Here is a 12,636-nt window from a genome sequence, read left to right as displayed (position 1 = left end):
CTCCCGGCAACCACTGCCCACCTACACAGTAAGCCTGGACCAGGGCTGGGAGAAGCCCCGGAGACGCTTGCGCAGGCGCCCTAGGTAAGGCACGACTCAGCACACATGCGCGCAGCAGTGCTTCGCTTTTCCTTCTTGATGGGAGCTTCTGCGGAAGGATGTGTGCATCGCAATGCTGCTCTCCAACCGTAAACCTGCCCATTGCCATTAGTAGGATCCTGCTCACCCTTGAGCTGGGGCTCAATGACTGCGTCAAAAGACTCCCTGGAGCATCCCCTCGAAAGAGTTGTCACCTTCAGCGAGATGCCTGCTCTTCTCCCTTGGGGCTGCGGTTGGTTCTCTTATCCTTCTGTTAGGCTGGGCTTATAGACCCACTCATCTTGGACCAGTCCCCACAGGACTCACCTCCTGCAGTGCTGCCCTTTGCTTTATAAACATGAGTATTTGACTAGCTTCCAGAGCCAAGTGCAAAAGCCTATTAACTACCCTCCCAGAACTTTTCTTGAGTATTTCGCTTTCTCCAGGACAATGGTTCTCAAGATGTAGACGGGGGGCAACAACAGATGGGAACACATTGGAAATGCAAATTAGCAGGCCTCGCCATAAACCCACTGAATCACAGTCTCTGGAGGTGGGGTCCAGTCTCTGTTTTAATAGGACCTTCCGCTAAAATTTGAGAGCCACTGCTCTAGAAGGTAAGCACAGTACTGGTTTCTGGACCAGAAACAACACACCTATTGTTGGACAGATTGAAGCCACGGGCACAATAACCTTTGTGGTTTCTATGGCCCAGAGAAGTGTCCAAGAGGGTGGGTGGGGCTGCAGGCCTGCGTTAGGTGTGGGTTTGGACACCGAGCAGGCTGTGCTTCCTTAGTGCAGTTTACATTCTGGAGGCCACAGGTTGGCTTCCAACTGCTGGTTCTTCGCGGAACATTCATTCTAGACCTCAGTGCAGTCCAAGGCTTGCCCCCTTAATCTCTTTTAGATCCTGACTGAAGTGTGACTTTTCCACTCAGGAACAGGCCCTGGGTAGGGGCCAGTCTTTCTTCCCTATCTTTAATTTCCTTCCCAAAAAGAAAACTCCTGCCTTGCTCCAAATCTGCCTCCAGCCACCACTCTCTCTTTTCTTCCCTTCAAAGCCAAATGGCATAAAAGAGTTGTCTACACTTTTAATCTCTAGTTTTTCACCTCTCACTACTCAAACCACTGAAACCAGTTTCTGTGTCCCAGTATTCCCCCACTCCCACCCTGGCTGCTCTAGTCAAGACTGCTCACAACATCCATGTTGCTATACCTGAAGAATCCTTCTCAGTTATTACCTTTCTTGACCCCTGGAACATCGAATGCTGAAGATTTCTCCCGCCTTTTAATAATCTCTTTCCTTGGCAACACAACTGCCAATTTTTCCTACAACTTTAATGGTTACTCCTCTGTCTCCCCCTGCAAGGTTTCATCTGCCAGCCTCTTAAATATTGGTGCTTTTTGGGACCTCCTTCCAGGCACTTTTCTTTCCCCATTCTTTTGTGATTGAAAAACTTCAGGAAGTTTATACCTGTTAGCATTTCTTCTTTTTTTTTATGTTTTTTAAAATTAATTTATTTTTTAATTTACACCAAGTTAGTTAGCATATAGTGCAACAATGATTTCAGGAGTAGATTCCTTAATGCCCCTTACCCATGTAGCCCATCCCTGCTCCCACAACCTCTCCGGTAACCCTCTGTTCGTTCTCCATATATAAGAGTGTCTTATGTTTTGTCTCCCTCCCTGTTTTTATATTCTTTTGCTTCCCTTCCCTTATGTTTATCTGTTTGTATCTTAAATTCCTCATATGAGTGAAGTCATATGATATTTGTCTTTCTCTGACTCATTTCATTTAGCATAATACCCTCTAGTCAGTTAGCATTTCAATCAGCCATCAGAATATGTGTTTCTTGCCCTTAGAAAAACTGGATTAAAAAAAAAAAAACCTTTGCCGAGTATTGGTTATTTACATTAATGATGTGGTGAAAAATAAAAAAATAAAAGTTTAGAAACTGCATACAGTATGATCCCATTTATGTAAAATTATTTGTGTACATATTTGCATAGAGGTGCCAGCTTCCTCTCTTTTTCCCTTTCCCTGGCTGTTTTCAGTTCCTTAATATGTCAAATTATTTCCAACCTCAGTGCCTTTGCACAAATTGCTCCCTCTATGGGGAATGCCTCCCTCCTCCCACCTCTCTCTTTCTTTTCTTTTCCTTTTCCCCTCCTTTTTTTTTTTTTTTTTTTTTTTTTTGAATACCTTGTATTAATTCCCCCCAGTCTGAATATAAGGTAGGGATATTTTCCTTAAATATCCTACCTTAGGTGGCCTTTCCTGACGCTTCTTTTCATCCCCATTGAAATAGTCTCCTCTGTTATTCTCTCTGAACACACAGTCTCCTTTTCCTTCATAGCGCATTATCACAACTTAAAATCATGAATTTGGGTATTGATTTTTCTAATGATACTTTTCCCTGCTACACCCTCAACTTTAAGAATGGCATGTCTGTCTCTTTACTCTTGTACCCCAGCTCCTAGTATAATACTTGGCACATAGTAGGTGGTCAAAAAAAGAACTAGTTGAGTGAATGAATGTCATCACCTGAACCCTTTGTCAAATCCAGTACACACATTCAATCCGTGTGATGACTGTGCAGACAGCAGAAAGAGAGGGCCTGGCCTCATTCACCCCCTACCTGGTACTGTGCCAAAGCAGGGTGTAGCATCTATGGAGAGGATTGTAACCACTGGCACATGAAACTGGGGACAGCAGCCAGGTGGACAACTCAGGAACAGATGTGAAACAGCCTTCATTTTTTCCCCCAAATATCCTAGAGGGAGGGTGACTCTTTTAGGAAAAAGTAAAACTACTACTTGAGATATCTGTATCTATTTATGCTACCCTTTTTCCTCTCCCACTGTCTCTATACCACACATGTACACACACACGCACACGCACACACATTCACCATGATAATCAATAAACAACTGATATTTTCCCTAATACCATTTCAATAAGATGTCAATTCTGTTTTAATTATTCCCTGGGATGATTCCCAGACCATGTGACATGGGCCAAAAAGTCATTTATTTACTCATTCACCATTTATTCAATAACTATTTTTTAAGGACGAAACTTTCCATTTCGATGACATGAATGGAGCTAAGGAGTATAATGCTAAGTGAGATAAGTCAGTCAGAGAAAGACAAATACCATATGGTTTCATTCATATGTGGAATTTAAGAAACAAAAACAAAGGGAAGAAAAAGAGACAAATGAGACAGACTGTTAATTATAGAGAACAAACTGATGGTTACCACAGATAGGAGGGAAGGATGACTTAAATAAGTGATGGGGATTAAGGAGTACACTTGTCATGATGAGCACAGGGTTATGTATGGAGTGTTGAATCATTATATTGTATACCTGAAACTAATATAACACTTTGTTAGCTGGAATTAAAATAAAAACTTCTGAAAATGATTAAAAAATAACTTTTTAAAATGTTTATTTTTTGAGAGAGACAGAGCATGAGTGGGGGAGGGGCAGAGAGAGAGAGAGAGAGAGAGAGAGGGACAGAATCTGAAACAGGCTCTAGGTTCTGAGCTGTCAGCACAGAGACTGACACGGGGCCCAAACTCAAGGACCTGATCATGACCTGAGCTGAAGCTGGACGCTTAACCACTGAACCACCCAGGTGACCCCAAAATAACTATTTTTTAAATAATTAATTTATTTTTAAAATTCAAGTACATTTAACATATATTAGTTTCAGTGTACAATGTAGTGATTCAACAGTTTTATACATCAGTCAGTGTTCATTATGATAGACATACTCTTCATCCCCTTCACCTATTTCACCCATCCCCTCACCCACCTGTCCTCTGGCAACCAACAGTTTGTTCTCCATATTTAAGAGCCTATTTTTTGTTTTTCTCTTTTTCCCTTGTTCATTTGTTTTCTTTCAATAACTATTGAATGCTTTCTCAATAACGGTCCCAGGCTCTATGCTTTGTACTAGGGATTGAGGCAGACGATGCTAGATACCTTCCAATAATCACTTTCCCCTTCTTCTTTACTAGCCAACACTGACTTTACTCAGGTGGCAATGTGTCCAATCTAATAATGATAATGATGATAACAATAATAATAATTCTAACCTCTCTTGCAACTAGGGCTTGTCATGTGGCCCAGTTCCATCCAATGAGACAAGTGTGGAAGACTGTCAGAAATGTCTGAAGAGGTTTTGCTTTCCTGCTGTAGGTGCTGGCCCTTCCTCCTGCTTGCACGGGGTGGGAATACTGGAGTCAAGGCAGCCACGCTTCAGCCATGACATCCCTGAGGAAGTGAACCAACAACTACCGGCAACCACCATCTTCCAGACTTCTTGTCGCATGAGAAAAAAATCGGCCACAATTTTGCCAATGCCACTGGTTAGTCAGGTTTCCTGTTACTTACAAATGATCAAAATCCTTGGTTCGAGGATACAAAGATGAGCAAAACAATTCCTGGTCTCAGGGAACTCCTAGAGGGGAGACGCTGTAAATCAATGAAGGCAGCCCTGGGGAACAAGGGCTACCCAAGGGCTATGTCGAGGGCCCACTGGTGGCAGGTAAGAGAAGTGAATGATGATTTCTGGGTGAGACGACGGCAGGAGGAAGGCCTCACATAAGAGGAACTCATTGTGTTGGGTGTTTAAAGAGAAATAAGACTAAGGTGCTCCTGCCATGGACGGCAGTGCCAGTGCAGACCTGGACCACCAGCACTGAGTCCCGGTTCTGCTGCTCACACTGGTCTCACTAGACTGTGAACCGCACACAGGCGCTCCAAGTTTATCTTCTTCTTGATTCTGTTCCCAGTGCCTGGCATTTAAGAGAGGCTCAAAATATACTTGCTGAATTGAAACCTCTCTGAAGTCCCATATCCCTTCTACCATATTTTATTTCATTAGTCTGCTAATGATTTAAAGTCATTTACTCCCCCTAGAAAGGATACCACACAAGGGTGCCTACCTTGGTAACTGAGATATCTCATCTGCCTAGAACAACGCCTGGCGCACAGTACGTACTCAACAAATACCTGTTGAGTGAATGAGCCCTAACTTTACTGATCTGCAAAAGGTGGATAACAATATCTATCAAAAATGGTCAAGTGGAATAGAGAAAAATGCATTTCGAGTGTCTTGCACCGAGCTTGTCATATGGGTAGGTCTAACAACGCTGTTGTCTTCTCCTGTAAAACTTTGAGACCCACTCCTGACACGTCTATAAGCAACAACACCTGAGGTCAGCAGCCTAGTCTGTTCTTCCTAGAACAGGTTTGAGCATTTCTGGGGGCCAATGTGGCAAGTTCCAGCAGATAAATGTTTACCTGAGGCATTGGAAAGCCTGCCAGGAAAGAATTTGTCCTGGGAAAGAATTCCTCTCTGGGAAAAAGTCAGTATTCAAAAGTTTGATTCATGGGGCACCTGGGTGGCTCAGTTCGTTAAGCATTCGACTCTTAATTTCGGCTCAGGTCATGGTCTCATGCTTCGTGAGATCGAGCCCTGCATTCTTTCTCTCCCTCTCTCTCTCTCTCTCTCTCTCTCTCTCTCTCTGCCCATCCCCACTAGTGCTCTCTCTCTCTCTGTCTCTCTCTCTCTTAAAATAAATAAACTTTTTTTTTTAAAGTGTGATTTAAGATCAGTGAACTTTGCTGTGCAGACGGTCTTTGGTCTAACACCCATGGACGCTGCCTGAGGCCCAGGAAGGGGGCTTGAAACCAAGGTGACACACAAAATAAGAGAGCTGCTTTGTTAAAACATCCAAGACTGTGTCCAAGACTGTGTGAGCCTTGAGCCCTGGGTCATGCGGCTTTATTAGCAGGCTGCAGCAGCCCGTCTGGACAGGAGTAGTGGGAGGATTCTACATGGTGGGTGCCTTGGCCTTCTGGGGCTGATTTGGCAGCAAGTTGCAGAGCAGTTGAAGTAAATATGTAAATGATAGCAGAACAGAATCTGTTCCAAGCACATGTGATCCCAGGAATAGCTGGAAAGAGATGTAGGTCATTAGAGTTTCTACAGAGATGGTAGGGACAGAGAAATATTGTAATGTGACCCTATTTTTACCCAGAGATTGATTAAAGTTTCAAGAAATGTTGAAGAGGTAACAACAGAGATGATGCCATCTCCCCCTCCTCTTCCTCACACCCCTCCTCCTCCTCCTTCTTTTTGGAGATAATACCTTCTAATTATCACTTTAATTACATATAGCTCTCTCTACTCTCTGGTTTGTTGCTTAAGAGAAAAAAAAATCTGTTCCTTTTTCTTAAAAATTCTAGAATACACATGTTATTTTTTTATCTTGAGAGAGTGGGGAAGGAGCAAAGAGAGAAAGAGAGAATCACAAGCAGGCTTCTCTCACAAACCGTGAGATCGTGACCTGAACCACTGGTATAAACATTTTAAAAACAAAAGTCGTACTACTTTCGAATTTCCCCGTATCACTATACAAGCCTTGGAATTCCTCTGCTATTTTATGCTCAAAGGCTTATACCAACAGCCACCAAAACCTGGGCTTCCTTTATCATACTGCACCTGTCTGCTTTCATCTCCAAAGCCAGGAAAGTGTCCTTAGATTTGAGATCTGTGAGGAAGAGAAGACATGTGGGTCATTTGGGTTTGTTGCTATGTATATGTAGCCATAGGAGCTTGGCTTCTGGCCATGCAGGGTGTGCCCTGTATAATAACCCTAGGGGCCACAGTAACATAGGCCTCAATGTGAATCACACCCCCTGAAGTTGTACACCATAATACCCTGTGTCACAGGGTATGGTCTGGGACTTTTCCTGTTGTTTTAGAGTTTTGGCTAAAGCCTCAAAGTCAAGGACGTTGGATAATAAGGGCTCCAACATTTTAAAGTGATTAGAGACAACCCTGTGGACTTCCTAAAAGATGTAGAAAAATGGTGACCACCCCCTCAACTCATCCTGGCAGGCCAACTGAAAATCATATTTTATTTATTTATTTATTTATTTATTTATTTATTTAAAGCATATTTTTTGTAACGTTTTATTTATTTTTGAGAGAGAGTGGGGTGGGGAGGGGCAGAGAGAAAGGGAGACACAGAATCTGAAGCAGGCTTCAGGCTCTGAGTGGTCAGCACTGAGCCCAATGTGGGGCTCAAACTCACAAACCATGAGATCATGACCTGAGCCGAAGTCAGATGCTTAACTGACTGAGCCACCCAGATGCCCCTGAAAATCATATTTTAAGGCCCCAGGGTGCCCACAAGGAGTGTGGTGTCTCATCTACTGGCCGCAGGCTTCCTAAACTATAGGAACTCTGGGTCTGCCTCTCCAGTTACTTGGGTAAAACATGGTGAGGGAGTCTTTGGAGTATCCCCAGGAGTTTGGGGGGTGAAGCCTAAAGATAGGAGGCTATCTGGAGCCTCCCACAATGGCACAGCAAAGAGGGAAGGAATAGGGGACCAGCTTGCACTCCTGACATTTGGAGGGACAAGGATGCAGGACTTTCCATGGAACAAGGAGATGCTGCAGAAGTGAGCCAGGTTGAACTCCTGCTCACGAGGGTCCCCGGGAGGGCAAGGGGCTCCAGCTTGCTGCGTGGGTTATACCACCAGTGGCAGAAGGTGAGGGGAGTGGGTTGCAAGAGTGAGTGAAAGCAGGGCTCAGCAAACTCATCTGTAAAGGGCCAGAGAGGATATATTTTAGTCTTCCTAACCATATAGTGTCTACCACAACCACCCAACCCTGCCATTATAGAGCAAAAGCAGGCATGAGCAATACATAAATATATAGGTATAACTGTGTCCCAATACAACTTTATTTACGGACACTGCCATTTTCGTTTTATCTAATTTCATGTCATGAAATATTACTGATTTTTTTCCAGACATCAAAAAATGGAAAAAAACATGCTTCTCTGCTGCTCAGATTTGCCCCGTAGGCCATTGTCTGCCAACCCCCTGAGCTAGAGGGTGTGTCACCCTGGACAGGAACAGGGCAGAGAGCCACGGGCAGCCCCAGCCAAGGAAAAGGATGCTGCACCTTGATCCCAAAGCCCCTCCTCCTGCCCCAGCCATAGGAGGCAGGTGTAGAAAGAGGAGGCTGGCTTCTGAGCCCAACCTAGGGAAAGGAGGGAAGCTCTCTGGTAGACGGAAAATGGAAGGTGTAAAGACTTAGCTAGATTTCTTACCACTGGAGAGGACTGTGGGAAATACGATCATGTTTAAAGCTGAAGGAGACCAGAAAGTGATGGGACCTGCAGGCATTTCATCAAGGAGGTGGGAAGATCACAAGGACCATAGTTAAGCCCTTTCCTGAACTCTTACCTTATCTTACTGAACTGAGTCTATTCAAAACAATGGTTGCAGATATTTTAACAATTCCCTTTACTAGCTACTCCGAACTTAACCTCTTGTGTCGTCGTTCTTAGCAGATTTAAATAAATTTTAAAATTTTTATTTTTGAGAGAGAGAAACAGAGAGTAAGTGGGGGAGGGGCAGAGAGAGAGGGAGACAGAATCCGAAGCAGGCTCCAGGCTCTGAGCTGTCAGCAGAGCCTGACCCGGGGCTTCAACCCATGAACTATGAGGATCATGACCTGAGCTGAAGTCAGACACTTAACCAGCTGAGCCACCCAGGTTCCCCACCCAATTTATTATTTTTTAAGTAAACTTTTTATTTTTTTTTTTTTTTTACTGTCCTAAATTGTTTTTTAGGTACAAATTTTACAAACATTACTTATATTAGAGGTAATGGCAGACCTGGAGAGTACTGTGTCTTCTCCATGCCACACAGTGAGAACCACCAAGAACGTGGTGGAACTTGTGGCCCTTTTCAAGGCCACATTCTTTTTTTTTTTTTTTTTTAACATTTATTCATTTTTGAGAAACAGAGAGAGGTAGAATGTGAGCAGGGGAGGGGCAGAGAGAGAGGGAGACACAGAATCCGAAGGAGGCTCCAGGCTCCGAGCTGTCAGCACAGAGCCCGACTCAGGGCTCAGACCCACGAACTGCAAGATCACGACCTGAGCCGCAGTTGGACGCTCAACCAACTGAGCCACTCAGGTGCCCCTCCAAGGCCACATTCTTATGGCCAGCACATGGCAGCCCTCACAGCTCCCTGTGCTTGTGGACTGGTTTGGTGATTCACTGGGCGTCAGGACTTTTTCTGATAGCTTTACGGAATGGATCGATGAGAATGACCTCAAAGAATCTGTACGTGGACTCTTCACCAACCCGGGACAAATTCAAGACTCTCAGAGCCCCACAGTGGCATCTAGCTCACTCCTCTGTGACAGATTGAAGGCTTCAGGCAAACTTCAGCTGGTCAACACCGTGATGGACAGGCTTGCCATGGGTGGCGCCCTGAGGAACTGGGCATCTGCGGCCACCGCGTCGCACACGAATATGATATGTGACATAACCTTGCTTGGCCTTGTACCCCAGTCTGTGAGCTTTATTGAGCTGGGCTGGGTGGGTGGCCCTGTGGAGCACAGAGAGCTGGCATTACTGCCAGCAGCACACACTGAGAAGAAAACGCATCACATGGGACTACTTCTTCCTCCATAGCTCCTGGATGTCATAGTAAGCGCCCATCTTGGCTTGCCTTTGAGCTGATTGCTGCCAGCAGAGAGAAAGCTGTAAACTTTTTATTCCAAAGTCCTATTAGATTTACAGAAAAGTTGCAAAGACAGTACAAATTGTTTCTATCTGTCCCTTAATCGGCTCCCCCTGTTGATAGCGTCTTACGTTACAATTATACATTTGCCAAAAATAAGGAACCAGTATTACTAATTATTATAACTAAGGAACCAACATTAACAAAACTCCTCCATGGTTTATTTGGATTTCACTACTTTTTCTTTAATTCTTTTTCTGTTCCAGGGTCCTACCCAGATATATTACATTTTTCTCGTCATAGCTCCTAACACCTTCTGGCCTGTGACAGTTTGTCAGACTTCCCTTGTTTTGGTGACTTGGTGACTTTTACCAGCTTTGAAGAGTGTTGGTCAAATATTTTGTAGAATGTCCCTCAGTGGGAATTTGTATGATATTATTCTCTTGGTTAGACTGGGGTTATGGGTTTTGGAGAGGAAGAACACAGAGGTCAAATACTCTTCTCATCACATCATGTCACGGTTGTCACAACAGTGTCACAACATACCACTGTTGATGTTAACTTTGATCCTCTGGCTGAGGTGGTGTTTGTCAGGTTTTTCCACTGCAAAGTTACTCTTTCCATCTTCCCTTTCCATACACTACTTTTTGGAAGTATAGACAACATTCAAAGTCTGTGGAATTAAGCTCTACTTTGGAGGCAGGAGAGTCTACACAAATTAGTTGAAATTCTTCTATGTGCGATATGTCTTTTCTTCCCCCATTTATTTTTTCAATGACTTTTATATCAGTATGGGCTGATATCAGGTTGGTGCCTGTGTCTCTGTGACTTTTTTTTTTTAAGCACTTCTTTACTTTCTGGCAATACCAGGTGCTCCGAGTTCACCTTGTATATTTCCTGCCCCCAGCCCTAGAATCAGCCATTCTCTGTGGAATCTCGGTTCCTTTCATTTAGAAACCAAGATCTGGGTGTAATGCTGAGTGTGCTTGTCCATTTACTTTTCACTCTCTTGTTCCTTCATCTTCATCTGTTCCTTCTCTACAGGTGGTTTCTCCTTAGCTGATAAGGAACAACCATATTCAAGCACTTCCCCCATTAATCCTCCTTCATCCATGTCCCCCACTGGCAAGCTCCCTAGCTCTCTTTTCATTTCCATTCAAGCTCATAGCATGGTCACATCTTATATGAATTTGAAAGGGCTACATAAAAAGAGTAATAAAGTGTCACCTCATATGCAAAATATGACAAAAATGCAAATATTAAAAATTGTCAGATAAAGCACAGCTTCGGAGCTGGTAGGCTCAAGGGAATTGTGCCATTACCACATGGTGGTGCCACCAAAGCTGGTGAGTCAAACAGCAATCAGTAATACTGAATGAGCACTTAAAATGGGCCGCTCTTCTAAGTACAACTCGTAACAATCTGTGATGTGGGCATTAAATGTTATCCCTGGTTTACGGATGAAGAAACAGACTCAGAAGTTCAGTGGTTTGTTCAAGTTTACACAGCTAGGAAGTGATGGACCAGGAATGTAACCCTAAGCAGTTTCAACTTGTGTTCACCTCCACTCCTCAACACAAGGTATCCGTTGCCCTTTGTCAGTAAGAACGGTGCTGTTGTTAACTTGTCTTAGAACTTTGGGAGTAGCTTTAGTGACTAGATTAGTTTCCTACTGCTGCTGTAACAAATCATCACCACTGGAATGGCTTAAAACAGCAAATTTATTCTCTTATAGTCTGGAGGTCAGATACAGTCTGATACAGGTACAGGTACAGCCTGAAGCCCATTTTCACTGGACTAAAAGTCAAGTTGTTAGCAAGGCTGGTTCCATCTAGAGGCTCTGAGGGGAGAATCTGTTTCCTTGTGTTTTTCACCTCTGGTGGCTACCTGAATTCTTTGGCTTCCTACATCTTCAAAGTATCACTCCAGACTTTGTTTCTGTCACCACGTTGCTGTCTTCTCTTTTCCTGCATCTTTTTTTTTTTAATGCCTCTTACCCATTGAGCCCATCCCCCCTCCCACAACCCCTCAAGCAACCTTCTGTTTTTTCTCCATATTTAAGAGCCTCTTATGTTTTGTCCCCCTCCCTATATTTATGTTATTTTTGCTTCCCTTTCCTTATGTTCATCTGTTTTGTATCTTAAATTCCTCATATGAGTGAAGTCATATGATATTTGTCTTTCTCAGACTAATTTCACTTAGTATAGTACCCTCTAGTTCCATCCACGTAGTTGCAAATGGCAACTCTTTTGATTGCCGAGTAATACTCCATTGTATGTATATACATTTTCTTTATCCATTCATCCGTCGATGGACATTTGGGCTCTTTCCATACCTTGGCTATTGTCAATAGCGCTGCTATAAACATTGGGGTGCATGTGCCCCTTTGAAACAGCACACCTGTATCCCTTGGATAATTACTTAGTAGTGCAATTGCTAGGTCATAGGGTAGTTCTATTTTTAATTTTTTGAGGGACCTCCATACTGTTTTTCCAGAATGGCTACACCAGTCTGCATTCCCATTTCCTGCATCTCTCTTGAAGCTGTGATTATGTTGGGCCCACCTGACTAATTTAGAACTAATTAAGGGTCCCATTTTAAGACCCTTAATCATCACATGTGCTAAATCCCTTTGGCTATATAAGGTATCCTTCACCGGTTCTGGGGGTTATGACATGGATGTAGGAGGCATTATTCAGCCTACCATAGTGAATACAGTGTTTTGTTTTTAATGTTTTTTTACTTTGTGAGTGCACGTGCATGCTTACACAGGGAAGGGACAGAGAGAAGAAGAGAAAGAATCCCAAGCAGGCTCTGTGCCATCAGCACAGAGCCCAACACATGGCTCAATCCTGTGAACCATGAGAGCATGACCTGAGCCAAAATTAAGAGCTGGACGCTCAACCAACTGAGCTACCCAGGTGCCCCCATTTTTTTTTTTTTTAATTCACTGATATTATAGTGTAATTTTCCTTTTCTATCCTACAAACATTT

General features: G+C 43.5%; 1 long non-coding RNA gene and 1 pseudogene across 1 annotated transcript in view; one reads left to right on the top strand and one right to left on the bottom strand.

The window, feature by feature from the left end:
- Nucleotides 1-127: 127 nt before the first annotated feature.
- The window catches only part of LOC144615935 (uncharacterized), a 30,738-nt gene continuing 18,229 nt past the window's right edge, over nt 128-12,636 (top strand). The window contains exons 1-3 of the long non-coding RNA XR_013554674.2: nt 128-695; nt 4,286-4,455; nt 9,909-9,995. This is a non-coding gene — a long non-coding RNA (uncharacterized LOC144615935). The remainder of the gene's footprint in view (nt 696-4,285; nt 4,456-9,908; nt 9,996-12,636) is intronic.
- Nucleotides 8,932-9,635, bottom strand: LOC132671935 (large ribosomal subunit protein eL15 pseudogene; annotated as a pseudogene).

The sequence above is a fragment of the Panthera onca genome, chromosome A3, assembly GCF_046562875.1.
Source record: "Panthera onca isolate mPanOnc1 chromosome A3, mPanOnc1 haplotype 2, whole genome shotgun sequence".
Taxonomy (NCBI): Eukaryota; Metazoa; Chordata; class Mammalia; order Carnivora; family Felidae; genus Panthera; species Panthera onca.
The sequence above is the reverse complement of the archived record's forward strand: the minus strand, read 5'-3'. Positions and strand labels throughout refer to the sequence as shown.